The sequence below is a fragment of the Canis lupus genome, chromosome 8 (assembly GCF_011100685.1).
Source record: "Canis lupus familiaris isolate Mischka breed German Shepherd chromosome 8, alternate assembly UU_Cfam_GSD_1.0, whole genome shotgun sequence".
Lineage (NCBI taxonomy): Eukaryota > Metazoa > Chordata > Mammalia > Carnivora > Canidae > Canis > Canis lupus.
Genome location: NC_049229.1, coordinates 10,638,775 through 10,654,399, shown reverse-complemented (window position 1 = coordinate 10,654,399; position 15,625 = coordinate 10,638,775). Strand labels below are relative to the sequence as shown.

The 15,625-nt window shown below is 39.2% G+C and overlaps 1 long non-coding RNA gene across 1 annotated transcript; it reads right to left on the bottom strand.

Annotated features, from left to right (window-relative positions):
• Positions 1-594: 594 nt before the first annotated feature.
• Positions 595-15,366, bottom strand: LOC102155565. The gene is made up of 4 exons (XR_005363101.1): positions 15,143-15,366; positions 10,464-10,533; positions 8,867-8,937; positions 595-1,501 (listed from the first exon to the last, which is right to left on the bottom strand). It is a non-coding gene; the product is annotated as an uncharacterized LOC102155565 (long non-coding RNA).
• Positions 15,367-15,625: the final 259 nt, after the last annotated feature.

Genomic DNA, 15,625 nt, shown 5'->3' with positions numbered 1-15,625 from the left:
GTAATAATGGAGAAATAGGCAATTCAACCATAATAAAGACTTCATTATTCTACTTTCAAGAATAGCTACAGCAACCAGACAGATTCCTTAGCAAAGAAACAAAGGCTTGAACACTATTATAAACCAATTAGACCTACTAGACATTCAACAAAAGCAGAATGCACATTCTTCTCATGTACACAAGGAAAGTCTCCATGATTTAACAAAAAAAGCACAAAACTTATATACTGAAAGCTATAAAATATCATTGATACATTAAGAAAAAGTAAATAAATTGAAAGACATCCCATGCTTATAAATTGGGAGACTTATTATTAAAATGGCAATACAGGCCAAATTGATGTAAACACTCAATGCAATCCCTATCAAAATCAGAGCTGGTTTCGTTGTTGTTTTTTGTTTGCTTTTGCAACTGACAAGGTGATCTTAAATTCATATAGAAATGCAAGGAATCTAGAATAGCTAAAATGATCTTGAAAAAGAACAAAGTTGGAGGACTCACACTTCCTGATTTCAAAACATACTACAAAGCTACAGTAATCAAGCGAGGGTAGTATTGGAATAAGGATAGGAATTGAGATCAATGAAACAGAATTGACAGTCCAGATAAACTTTATTTTTATGGTCAGTTGATTTTCAACAAGGGTGCCAAGAAATTTATGGGAAAAGAACAGTCTTTACAAAAATGATGCTGAGACAACTGGATATCCCTGTACCAAAAAGAGAAAACAAAAGTTTGATTTGTAGTTCACAATATATATGAAAATGAACTTAAAGTGGATCATAAACCTTAATGTAAGAGCTTAAACAAACTCTTAGATGAAACCGTAAGTGTAAATCTCCATGATCCTGGATTAGATAATGGTTTATTAGGTACTGAAACTACCTGTGACAAAATAAAAAATAAATCAGACTTCACAAAAATTTTAAAATTTTGTGCTTTAAAGGACACCATTAAGAAATTGAAAAAGCAACCCATGGAATGGGGAGAAAATATCTGCAAATTATTTATCTGACAAGGAACTTTCATCCAGAATATACAAACAACTCTTACAACTCGGCAATGAAAAAATAACCCAATTTAAAAATGGGTAAGGGTAAGGGATTTTGATAGACATTTCTTCAAAGGAGATATATGAACAGCCAATAAACACACTAAAGATGCTCAACATTGATGTAGGAAACAGGCAGAAGGAAATGTAGATAAAATTAAATCTCCTCATAACCTGCAGCCCATTGACAAATACTTGTAATAGGCAGATTATAACATTCCTCCAGTATCCTGAGTCTTCTTTAACATACGAAAGTCCTTTCGGAACTTCCCTTATTTTTACTTCTTCCAACCCCAAGGTATATGATCAATTGCTCCTCACAATCCCGAGGCAGCAGGGAGCAGCAGGCAGCAGCAACAGCAGCTCTTCTGTCCATAGGTCCTGTCCTTGTGCTTTAAAAAACCCACCATTTTGGAATGAAGATGTCTCAAGAATTCTTTCTTGGCCAGCTATGGACCCCACCAACACACCAACATTCAAAAAAAAAAAAAAAAAATGAAAGAAAGAAAGAAAGAAAAGAAAGAAAAAGAAGCCCAACATCAAACATCATTAGTTAACAAACAAATCAAAATCAAATCAAAATGTAATACTACTTCACAACTATTAGTAAAAAAAAAAAAAAAAGACAGATAAATAACAGGTGTAGAATCCTCATACACAGTTGGTGGGGATGTAAAATGTACTACTGCTTTGGAAAACATTTGAGAGTTCTTCTCAAAGCTAAACAATATAGCTTAACAGTTCCATTCCTAAGTATATTACCCAAGAGAATTGAAAACATGTCTATATATCCAAGGTATTGTACATGAATATTCATAGCAGCATTATTTATAATAGCCAAATGTTCATGAACTGATGGGTAGAATAAGAAAATGTGTTATATTCATGCAATGGATTATTACTCAGCCATAAAAAGGAATGAAAGTTGTGATACATGCTATATGGATGAACCCTGAATGCCTAATGCTGAATGGCAGAAACCAGATATAAAAGGACACATAAGGGGGATCCCTGGGTGGCGCAGCAGTTTGGCACCTGCCTTTGGCCCAGGGCACGATCCTGGAGACCCGGGTTCGAGTCCCACATCGGGCTCCCGGTGCATGGAGCCTGCTTCTCCCTCTGCCTGTGTCTCTGCCTTTCTCTCTCTCTCTCTCTCTGTGACTATCATAAATAAATAAAAAAAATTAAAAAAAAAATAAAATAAAAGGACACATAGGGATCCCTGGGTGGCGCAGCGGTTTAGCACCTGCCTTTGGCCCAGGGCACGATCCTGGAGACCCGGGATCGAATCCCACGTCGGGCTCCCGGTGCATGGAGCCTGCTTCTCCCTCTGCCTCTCTCTCTCGCTCTCTCTCTCTGTGACTATCATAAATAAATAAAAATTAAAAAAAAATAAAAAAAAATAAAAGGACACATATTGTATGATACTATCTATATGAAATATCCGGAGTAGGCAAATCTGTAGAGATACAAAGTAGATTAATGGTTTCCAGGTACTAGGTCTTGGAGAGAATGTAATACTAATAACTGCTAATGGGTATGGGGTTTCCTTTTTAGGGTGATGAAAATGTTCCAGAATCAGTCATAAATATGTATATATATGCATATATAAAAATATATGATATACACGTCAGAAAACTGAATATAAACCTAAAGAAACTGAATAATAAAAAACCTTGAAATCATACAGTCATGATGATTGTCAAAGAAATACTAGTATAGATATCATTTCCTTGAAAACTTGGTGGTTAATTTCCTTGGTCAAGAAACTCACTGCTTTAATCTCTGTCAGCATATCCACATTCCCACATTAATAATACATATATATATAGTCTGCAGGGGCTCTCAAGCCTTGGCATTTGCTTAGTAAGTCAAACAATATTCCATGGGCTCCAAGTTTATTTTTATTTTATTTTATTTTTTTTTTTTGGGGGGGGTTCCAAGTTTATATTAAATTCTAATTTACCTTGTTAGGTCTTCTTTTTTTTAAATTTTTTTATTTATTTATGGTAGTCGCACAGAGAGAGACAGAGAGGCAGAGACAGAGGCAGAGGGAGAAGCAGGCTCCATGCACGGGGAACCTGACGTGGGATTCGATCCCTGGTCTCCAGGATCGCGCCCTGGGCCAAAGGCAGGCACCAAACCGCTGCGCCACCCAGGGATCCCCCCTTGTTAGGTCTTCTAAACAAGGATTCAGATACTTATGGCAAATGACCTCCGGGAAAGTATAAGATAATACTGGTTTTGAACCACCTAGATGGATTTTTCTCCAAAGCAGCTTCACTTGAATAACTACTCACCTCTTTAACTCTGGTATCATAGACACACTGATCTCTGAGAATAGAATTTTAATCCTCAGGGCTGAAGAAAACCAGCTAGTTTTCCTGGCTTGGGTAATTAAAGTCTAGCCCTAAGATTCTTTAGTTAGCTGATAAAAGGGATAAAAAAAACCTGTCAATCGCACAAGAGTTTGGATAGTGATAGGTAGATGAATTTTGGATTTTGGTAATGTAAGAAGTCCAAGAAAAAGGCTTAAGACTTGTTTAATGTCATACTAACTTTATAGTGTTTAATAATATGATCATAATTTGTGGGGCACCAACGTGGCTCAGTTGGTTAAGTGGCTGACTTTTTTTTTTTAAGATTTACTTATTTATTTATTATATATATATAGAGAGAGAGAGAGAAAGAGAGAGGCAGAGACACAGGCAGAGGGAGAAGCAGGCTCCATGCCGGGAGCTGGACGCAGGACTTGATCCTGGGACTCCAGGATCACACCCCAGGCCGAAGGCAGGCTCTAAACCGCTGAGCCACCCAGGGATCCCCGCCACTAAAGTTTCTAAGTCTAGGGCTTTCTATGGGTTTGTTAGTGGGCTATTGTAATCTGATTAACCCTCTATGAGCCTATCACCCAATTAAGTTTTTGTCATCTACCTATCACGTGGGAAAGGATGGAGGTCTCCTTCTCCGGTGATATAAAATTCTTTCATCACAATCCTCATGGCTGAAGGAAAGCAGCCATGGAAAACATTAATATTAACAATAAGGGTGGTTTCCTCTTAGGGCTAGGGGCCCCTTATCCCTGCCTGCCTTTCTTCCAACTATCTTTCATTAATACTAGCACAGAAATAGACACAAAGATCAATATAACAGGATAGAAAAACCAGAAACAAAACCATGATTATCCGGTCACTTAATCTTTGACAAAAGAGGCAAGAATTTGCAATGGGAAAGATGGTGTCTTCAACAAATGATGCTGGGAAAACTGGACATCTACATGCAAAAGGATGAAACCCCATGACTTTTTTACACCATACACAAATATAAGCCCCCCCCCCCACCAAATGGGATGCCTGGGGGGCTCAGTGTTTATGGGATGCCTGGGTGGCTCAGCGTTTAAGCGTCTGCCTTTAGCTCAGGGCATGATCCTGGAGTCCCAGGATCAAGTCCCACATTGGGCTCCCTGCCTGGAGTGTGCTTCTCCCTCTGCCTATATCTCTGCCTCTCTCTTTCTGTGTCTCTCATGAATAAATAAATAAAATCTTAAAAAAAAAAAAACCAAAATGAATTAGAGACCTAAGTGTGAGACCTGAAACCATAAAAATCCTAGAAGAGAATACAGGCATGAATTTCTCTGACATTGGCCATACTAACATTTTTCTAGATATGTCTCCTGAGGCAAGGGAAATAAAAGCTAAAATAAACTATTGGGATTACATCAAAATAAAAAGCTTCTGCACAGCAAAGGAAATAATCAGCTAAATTAAAAGACAATCTACTTAATGGGAGAAGATATTTGCAAATGACATCCAATAAAGGGTTAGTATCCAAAATATATAAAGAACTTAGGTAGCTCAATGCTAAAACTACAAATAATCCAATTAAAAAACAGGCAGAAGGTATGAACAGACATATCTTGAAAAGACATCCAGATGGCCAATAGACATGAAAAGATGCTCAGGGATCCCTGGGTGGCGCCGCGGTTTGGCGCCTGCCTTTGGCCCAGGGCGCGGTCCTGGAGACCCGGGATCGAGTCCCACATCGGGCTCCCGGTGCATGGAGCCTGCTTCTCCCTGAGCCTGTGTCTCTGTCTCTCTCTCTCTCTCTGTCTATCATGAATAAATAAACAAAATCTTAAAAAAAAAAAAAGATGCTCAACGTCACTCATCAATCAGGGAAAGCAAATCAATTACGGTGAGATATCACCTCACACCTGTCAGAATGGCAAAAATAAAAAACAAGAAGCAACAAGTCTTATCAAGAATGTCGAGGAAAAGGGAGTACTAAGTGGTTTAATTGGTTAAGCCTCTGCCTTTTGCTCCGGTCATGATTTCAGGGTCCTGGGATTGAGCCCTGCACTGGGCTTCCTGCTCAACAGGAAGTCTGCTTATCCCTCTCCCTCTGCCCCTCCCACCCCACTTGTGCCCTCTCTGTCTCTCTCAAATAAATAAAAAAAATATTTTTTAAAAAAAGAACGTGGAGTAAAAGGAACCCTCTTACACTGTTGGTGGGCATGCAAACTAGTACAGCCACTGTGGAAAACAGTATGGAGGTTCCTCAAAAAATTAAAAATAGGACAATCTTACAATCCAGTAATCACACTACTGGGTATTTACCCAATGAATACAAAAACACTAATTCAAAAGGATACATGCACCCCTATATTTATTGCAGCATTATTTACAATTATGTAAATTATGTAAGCAGCTCAAGTGTCCATCATTAAATAAATGGATAAAGATGTGGTATACATATTCAATGGATATTATTCAGTCATATAAAAGGATGAAATCTTGCCATTTGCAACAGCATGGATGGAATTAGAGAGTATAACAATGGTAAGTGAAAAACATCAAAGAAAGACAAACACCATATGATTTCACTCAGGTGGAATATAAGAAACAAAACAAACGAGCAAAGAAAAGAGAAACAAAGAAATAGATTCTTTTTCTAAGATTGATTTATTTATTTTGGGGGAGAGGCAGAACGAGAGGGAGAAAGAGAGAATCTCAAGCAGGTTATACACCCAGCCTGGAGCCCAACGTGGGCTCAATCCCATGACCCTGAGATCATGACCTGAATTGAAATCAAGAGTTGGATGCTTAACTGAATCACTCAGATACTCCCAAATTATTATTTAAAAAAAATTTTTTTTTTAATTTATTAATGAGAGACAGAGAGAGAGGACAGCAGAGACACATACAGAGGGAGAAGCAGGCTCCATGCAGGGAGCCCAATGTGGGACTTGATCCCAGGTCTCCAGGATCAGGCCCCGAGCCGAAGGCGGCGCCAAACCGCTGAGCCACCCGGGCTGCCCATAATGACTCTTTTAAAGAAAATATAACCTTATACCATTATAATAGATAACATAAAAACAATTAATAATAATTCCTTAATGGCAAATATCCATAAGGAGAAACTTCAAATATATACAATTTATTATGTAAGGTTTTCCCCAATACACATTTTGAAATCTGTAATTAGAGCATATAATTCCTTACAAAAGTTAGGTTCTTGGAAATTTGGTTTTTTAAAAACAGTTTTATTTATTTATTTGACAGAGAGAGAGAGTACAAGCAGGGGGAATAGCAGAGGGAGAGGGAGGAGCAGGCTCTCTGCTGATCAGGTAACCCAGTGCGAGGCTCAATCCCAGGACCCTGAGATTATGGTCTGAGCTGAAGGCAGATGCTTAACCAACCTTGAGCCACTCAGGCAGCCTGAAAGTTTTTTATTGAATGAATTTTTGTAAAGCAGATCATACTTTTTCTCTAAACCTATAAAGCAACTATTATGCACTCAAGTATGTTAAAGAAGAATAAACTATCCACTAGAATAATTTTCCTCAAGATGAAGGATATAGGATTTTACCAACAGCAAATTATAGAAGAGTTTTTTAATCTTGGAGCAAGAACAGCTATCTAGGAATATAAAACACACAGCTTTTACACCTATAATTTGGTTTTTGTCTTCATTACCAAGGGATATATATTGGATACAGTGAATCTTGTAATAAATTGTCAAAATTCTATAATGTATTTTTAAATACATTATTTTTGAAATCTTTGGAAGAGTGGTTCCTAGAAGACAGCATTACTAAGAATTTGTTATCTCAAGTTAAACTTACTGTGTTCTTTAACTTTTAATTTTGAGATAAAATTAGACATAAAGTTGCAAATAAAATAAGACTTCCTTTTAATTTTTATTTTTTTAAAAAAGATTTTATTTATTTATTCACGAGAGACTCAGAGAGAGGCAGAGACACAGGCAGAGGGAGAAGCAGGCTCCATGCAGGACGCCCAATATGGGACTCGATCCTGCGACTGCAGGATCATGCCCTAAGCCCTAAGCTAAAGGCAGATGCTTAACTTCCCCAAATATTAGTATTGGGATGCCATAGTTGAAATGAATTTCAAGAAGCCATTTGATAAGATTTCCTTTAAAATCTTAGATACAGGGCTCTCAGTTAAGCGTCTGCCTTCAGCTCAGATTATGATCTGAGTCCTGGGATGGAGGCCCAGGAATCCCATGCTGGGCTCCCTGTTCAGCAGAAAGTCTGCTTATCCCTCTGCTCCTTCCCCCGTCTTGTGCACATGTGCTCTCTCTCTCAAATAAATAAATAAAAATCTTTACAAAAAAGGTAAAAAAAATCTTACATACAAATGTGTTCATTCTGTACTACAAAATTCAATTTTGATTTTTAATTTTCTTAATATTGCCATTTTAAAAATTAAAGTATATTAAAGTTCTTACTGCCATGAAAGAGATAAGTGGGTCAGGTGATAATGTTGTTAGGTAAAGTCACGAGGTAAAGTCCTAGTTGCCTGAACAACTATACCCAGAGAATGTTACTTAATGGATAAATAACTGCTTGGTGAAAGGTTTGTAATATGCCAAAGCCTTCATTATGGCCATGTCCTGTTGAATACCTTTAACTGATTTCTTATAAAGAGTCTGAGGGTATGGAAGGTACATTGTAGCATCTGATGAAGATTCAAGGAGATTGCCACAGAATGCAACACTGAGAATGAAAAAATACTTTCAATAGTTTAAATATTAAAGACCAAAATATCATATTAAAAATTTGAAGGAAAACTGCCTTGGATGTTCAGGGAGCAGGACATTAAAACTTTAGTTTATTGCAAACTCTGTGTGAGCCAAAAGAGTGATGTGATTACCACCCTCCTAACTCAATGTAAAAAAGTCTCCACTCCTCTGTTCTGGTCTGACCTCATTGGAAGCACTGTTTCAGTTAGTGAACATGGAGAAGCTGGAACATGCCCAAGGAGCGTAAAACAGTTGAAAGGACTGGACTTGTTTTGCCTGGAGAAGAGAGGCCATGGGAACATGACTGTTGTCTTTGACTGTTTCATGACCTGTCCTATGGAAGAGGAAGCAGACCTAGCATGCCACACTAGACAGCAGAACTAATAGTACAATAATATTAACAGCTGACATTTTTGAGTATTTAATATATGATATGGTTTTATATGCATTATCTTGTTTACTATAATTATTCATTGAGGGCTTTAGTTTCTATTATTATCTTAGTCTTACAGATTAGTAAAACAAAGCTCAGAAAGACCAAGGTCACACAGATCATAAGTCAAAGTAGTCAATACTCATAGTGAAGTAATACTTGTAATATATTTAGAATAGTGTTAGGACACGGTAAGTGGCAATAAAATCTATCTGCAGTAATAAAACAAGTATTCCTATAATTATACTTAAATATTATTATTGTATTGACTTAGGCCAATGGCTATACATTAGAGTCTCTTAGAACACTTTAAAAATTACTGATGGTTGGATCTTACCTTTAGTGATTCTGACAAAGTGGTCTGAGATGTGGTGTAGGCATCTGACATTTTAAAGATTTATTTATTATCTGAGAAAGAGAGAGAGAGAGAACAGAAATAGGAATGAACAGGAGGGGCAGAAGGACAGAGAGAGACACAATCCCAAGCATACTTCTTGCTAAGTGCAGAGCCCGACTCAGAGCTTGATCCCACAAGCCTGAGACCATGAAGCTGAAACCAAGAGACAGTTGCCTAACTGATTGTGCCACCCAAGCACCCTGGCATCTGACATTTTAAAAGCTCCCCAGGTGAAGAAAAATTTACAAGAACACATCTGATAAAAACTATTATGACAATAAACAAAGAGTTCTTCAAGCTGGGTGTGGAATCTACTTAAAAAAGAACTTTTAAAATTCAACAATAAATAAATGAATAATCTAATTTAAAAATGGGCAACAAATCCAAACAGATACCTCATCAAAGAAGATATACACATGGTGGGGATCCCTGGGTGGCTCGGTGGTTTAGCGCCTGCCTTTAGCTCAGGGCATGATCCTGGAGTCCTGGGATCGAGTCCCACATCAGGCTGTCTCTGCACAGAGCCTGCTTCTCCCTCTGCCTGTGTCTCTGCCTCTCTCTCTGTGTGTGTCTCTCATGAATAAATAAATAAAATCTTAAAAAGAAAAGATATACACATGGTAAATAAGTATATGAAAAGAGGTCCAATATAATATGTCATTAGGGAGTTGCAAATTAAAACAACAATATGATACCACTATACACCTATTAGTGGACAAAATCCAAAACAATAACAAGACCAAATGCTGCTGAGAAAGTGGAGCAATAGGAACTCGAATTCATTACTTTTTTTTTTTTTTTAACAGTGGGTTTATTTATTTTTTTAATTTTTATTTATTTATGATAGTCACACAGAGAGAGAGAGAGAGAGAGAGAGGCAGAGACACAGGCAGAGGGAGAAGCAGGCTCCATGCACCGGGAGCCCGATGTGAGATTTGATCCCGGGTCTCCAGGATCGCGCCCTGGGCCAAAGGCAGGCGCCAAACCGCTGCGCCACCCAGGGATCCTCTCGCATTCATTACTTATGGAAAACAGTACAGCTACTTTGGAAGACGGTTTGGCATTTATAAAACTAAACATATTCTGGAACACCTGGGTGGCCCAATTAGTTAAGCATCTGACTTCAGCTCAGGTCATGATTTTGGGGTCCTGGTATTGGCCCCAAGTTGGGCTCCATATGCTGGGGAGTCAGCTTGTCCCTCTTCCTCTCACACTGCCCCTCCCCAGTTCATGCTTGTGCTCTCTCTCTCAAATAAATAAAAACTAAAAAAAATATATTTTATTTACTTGAGAGAGAGAGAGAGAGAGAGTGAGTGAGAGAGCGCACAAATGGCCGTGGTGGGGAAGGGGCAGAGGGAGAAGGAGAAGCAGGCTCTCCGCTGAGCAGGGAGCCCAATGTGGGGCTCCATCCTAGGATCTCCAGCCAGAGATTATGACCTAATCCAAAAGCAGACACTTAACTGACTAAGCCACTCAGGTGCCCCTAAATAAAATCTTTTTAAAAAACCCACAAAAACCCAACTAAATATATTCTTACCATATGATCCAGCAATCATGTTCCTTGATATTTATCCAAATGAGTTTAAAGTTTATGTCCACATAAAAACCTGCACATAAAGAAAGAGAAAAAAAACTATACATGGTTGTTTATAGCAGCTTTACTCCTATTGCCAAAATTTGGAAGCATCCAAGATATTCAGTAGGTGGATGGGTTAATAACCTGTGGTACATCCTGACAACAGACTGTTATTCAGTCCTAAAACAAATGAGCTATTAAATCATGAGAAGACATGGAAGAAACTTAAATGCATATTACTAAGTGAAAGAAGCCAAAAAGGCTACATACTATCTGATTCTAACTATATTACATTCTGGAAAAGGCAAAACTATAGACACGGTAAATAAGATTTATGGTTGCCAGGGATACCGGGGAGGGAGGGCTGAATAGATGGAACATAGGTGATTTTTAGGGCAATGAAACTATTCTGTATGATATTATAATGATGAAAATGTGTCATGATACATTTCATTTGCCAAAACCTACAGAATGTACAACACCAAGAGTGAATCCTTTTTTTTTCCCCAAAGGTTTCTTTTTTTTTTTTTAATAAATTTATTTATTCATGAGAGAAGAGAGAGAGAGAGAGAGAGAGAGAGAGAGAGAGAGAGGCAGAGACACAGGCAGAGGGAGAAGCAGGCTCCATGCAGGGAGCCTGACATGGGACTTGGTCCGGGGTCTCCGGGATCACACCCTGGGCTGAAGGCGGCGCTAAACTGCTGAGCCACCCGGGCTGCCCCCAAGAGTGAATCCTAATGTAAGCCACGGATTTTGAGTGATAGTGATGTGTCAATGCAGATTCACTGATTGCAACTCTGGTGGGGGATTTTGTTTTTGTTTTTCTTTGTTTTTGATTTTTTGGTGGGGGATTTTGATAGTGAGGAAGGTTGTGCATGTGCAAGGGATATAGGGAAATATAAACAAAGCATCCTTAAATGTAAACATTTCAAATATGTTTCTGTACTTTCTGCTCAATTTTGCTGTACCTAAAACAGCTGTAAAAAAATAGCCTATTAAAAAAAAATTTCCCCATGTGAATCTAATGTGCAGCTGGGGTTGGGAACTACTGGCCTAGGTTCTTTCCATGCATAATCTCCTTCAATTCTTCTAACATCCCTCTGATTACTACTGTGTTTATCCTAATTTTACATATGAAGAAACAGAGGTCTGGAAGGATTAAATAATTTGCCAAGTTCACCAAGCTAGGAAAATGGGAACTGGTTTTCATACATTGCTCGGCCAACTCTCATGTGTATAATCTTTTCACCATACTACCTTTTAGTAATTGAAGCAGGTAGATGAAAGTAAAATGCATTGCCTCATGAAGTAGTAATTTCCCAACACTGGAAATATTATAGAAGAATCCAGAAAGCAAGTCAGGGATGGCACAGATGGCTATATTGCTTTTTTGTTTTTGTTTTCAGCATGAGGGAAGGTAAAAATGGGTTATCTTTTTTTTTTTTTTTTTTTTGAGTTTATTTATTTAAGTAATCACTATATCCAGTGTGGGGCTTTGAACTCACAACCCTGAGATAAAGAGTTGCATACTCCCCCGAGTGAGCTAGTCAGGCACCCCAGGTTATCTTGATTATTCTTTCGGATTCTAAGAGCCAAAGAGTTGAAAGCCTGGGTTTGAGAACTAGACCTGTCATTTACTAGCTGTGAGACGGGAAGCAAGTCACTTAACTTCTCTGAGCTTTTTCTCCTATGTAAAATAAAGATAATGCTTATGCTGATATTGTTAGATCATTTTTAATATATATTAAATAATACAGGAGGATTAAATAATTTTTGTGAAAGTCTTTTGCCAACTGTAAAGCTTTACAGAAATCAATTTTATGGTTTTTTTTCCTGTTTGTCTATAAAAATTTTTTTAAAGTAAGCTCAACGTGGGGCTTGAACTCACAACCCTAATATTAAAAGTCACATGCTCTACTGACCAAGCCAGCCAGGCACCCTTATGGAAATCACTTTTAACTTGAAGATGGCTAATAATCCAAAAACTTGCATTATATCATAGTGCTCCTTTGTTTAAAATGTCCAAAGGCTCCCCATTGCCCAAAGGACAAACTTCAGACTCCTGAACATGGTGTTTAAAGACCTCTAGAAAACGAATTCCAATTAACTTCAATGTTCTCTTCCAGCTACTAACTCTACCCTAGGTTCTAGCCAAATTTCATTTCCTGTTGTTCCCAAATGGTCACAATCTTTCATAGTTATAGCTTATCAGAAGTTGAGAGAAGCCAGGGATAGTCCCATTTCCAGTTAAAAGTTGAAGAAATGCCCAGACATTTTTTGTAGCATATTTGAAATGTTTACATCTAATGATGCTTTTAATACATAAAAAACGTAATGCCATGTAATTGTGTTATTTCTAAGATAATAGGGTTTATTTTAAAAATTCATAGTAATGTCAGTCAGTGGGATAAGAGTGTAAATTTGAATGATCTCTTCCTTTCTGAACCTGTGAATCAATCCCAGTTAACTGTGTATATTGAAGATACTTCATAAAACTGGGGCCTATGCCCAAAAGGTGATCTCTTTCCTCTGCTTCCCCAAGAGGAGCCCTCTTCACAATTCTGTGCCTCTCTACATGGTCTTCCTAATGTCTGGCCAGCTCCAACTGATCATTTGAGATCTAGTTCACACATCATTTTTGAAGTCTTCTGACATGTCATTACCTCCTTGATGTTCTCAGTATACTTGACAATATTACATGATAAGTATTGTCATGGAAGAAGACAAGGGAAGTGTGTTCACATCTGCTTTCTCTTAGACTTTATATAGCTTATTGAAGATGAGGTCTGTAGCTCACTGTGCCTTATACCATGTCTGGTACATAGCATTTCCCAATGGCCATTTTTTAAAAAAGATTTATTTATTTATTTGAGAGAGAGAGAGAGTGAGCATGAGCCAGGGGAGGGGCAAAGGGAGAGAGGGAGAGAGGATCCTCAAGCAGATTCCTTGTCTAGAGGGATCTCCAATGCAAAGCTTGATCCTAGGACCGGGAAATCACAACCTGAGCTGAAGGCAGGCACTTAACCATCTAAGCCACCCAGGCGCCCCCCAATGGCCATTATTCTTATATTTTGACATCAAGATGAAGTATTAACATGTAAACATATCCCAGTTTCTTGGGACATATATTCAGGATTGGTCATTTGCCTTCAGAAGATGTTCTGTTTTCATCAGGGCTTTATTATTCTACTTTAGTACTCTTGTTCTGGGATTTCATATTTGAATTTAAAATAATATAATAAAATGCAATGAAAGTCATAGCACTTTTTGGATAAGGTTTCTTTAAAGCATACTACAGTCATTCATTTTGGGGTACGTGATAGGTGATGCAAATAAAGATGGTGATAGAAGAAAGGAAAATAAACCTTAAAAAAATTAGCATAGTCTCTTCTAACTTTTCTGCTTTCTGTTAATAGCATAATCATTTTCCTAGCTTCCAAGTCCTCTGCAGGTAAAAAAAAAACAAACAAAAAACAGTTTTTTATTATTAATTTATTTTTAATTAATTAATTTATTCAAAAAAGATTTTATTTATTTATTCATGAGAAACACAAATATGCAGAGACATAGGCAGAGGAAGAAGCTGGCTCTCTGCGGGCTCAATCCCAGGGCCCTGGGATCAGGACCTGAGCTAGAAGGCAGACGCTCAGCCACTGAGCCACCCAGGAACCTCTGAAGTTAGTATTTAAATTCTTGATATATCTTTTTGAAAAATAATTGTTAGATTTAGCTTTTCTCCATTCTTACTGTCAATAAGGAGGCCCTTCCTCCCCCTCTCCCCACTGGAGGATTTCAGCACTCTCCCAGCTAATTTTCTTGTCTTGGTAGCTCCTTTTAGCCATTCTGTCAATCTTTCTAAGACTGATTTTTTTAGTCAGTGTTCTAATCCAAAACCCGTTACTTATCTAAGCCTAAATTCTGCAGCTGGCATTCAGGGCCCTGCTTAATTTAGTCCTCCCCTTCTCTCCCCTTCATTGCTTAATGCTTATTCTTTGCTTGGGGCACACAGTTCCTCTTTCCTTTGTCAGAAGAGATCAGGCTTTGCTTGTACTCCGCCCCCCTCCACTGTCCATATTACACCCATTCTTCAAAGTCCAGAAAGGCCTCCTCCTTGAATATTTCATTGGCATCTCCACATCACAGTCATAGCTCCCAAACAGTTATTCTCATGTGTTGTAGTCGTGACAAGACAGTGGAGTCCTGTACCCCTTTCTCTTGATTTGAACTGTTAACAGGAGTCCTAGGGATCATTACTTGTGACAGTGGGACCTGTGCGTGTATATGTATTTGAAGTGCAAATCTGTAATTTCCAAAATACTGGTTCTTGAAGCAAATGCAAATTGCTTAAAGGAGCACCATTCAAATACTATTATGTAATATTTTTGTTATCAAAAGGGGAGAGTGCAGTGAAAGTGCCTGAGGTATGGGTTTACTTATCTCACAAACCAAGGGATTCGTTTTTTATTAAAAAAAAAAAAAAAGTCACATTACCGATTAACTACGTCCTAAAATTCTCCAAGTGAGTGACTTACAAGCAGGCATATTTTATTTTCAAAGCATGTGAAACACAAAGCGTTGTAAGGGCATAACCACGACCCACAGGGAGAAGCCAAAGGCACACTCTCAGCGGAGCTGCTTACCAGGACGCCACCGGGCCTGAATTTACGCTTTTGTAGCCTCAGTTCTCTCATCAGTGCGATGGAGATAATGCTCGAAAAGATTGCTGTCCAGGGTTGTGGTGAAAGGTTTTCCTTGCGGTGAAGTGCGGGCGGCTCGCCTCCCGGGCCCCCCAGGAGGTGCTTTCCTCCCGCGACGCACATGCGCGAGGAGGGCGGCGAGAAGCGCGGCCGCGCGGGGCGGAGGGAGCTGCGGGGGGAGCGGGGGGAGCGGGGGGAGCGGGGCGGCTCGGCCCGGGCAGGCGGCCGCGGCTACGGCGTGGGGCGTGGGGCGTGGGGCGTGGGGCCTCCCGGCGGGAGCGCGCGACGTGTGTAGGCGCGGGGCACAGCGGGCTGCGCGGGCGTGCACCCGTGTGCGGGGCCGCTGGGACCGCGAGTGCGACCGAAAAGCGACAGCTGACAAGGGAGTCCGAGGCCAGCAGGGCCAGAGCGTCCCGGGGGTGGCGG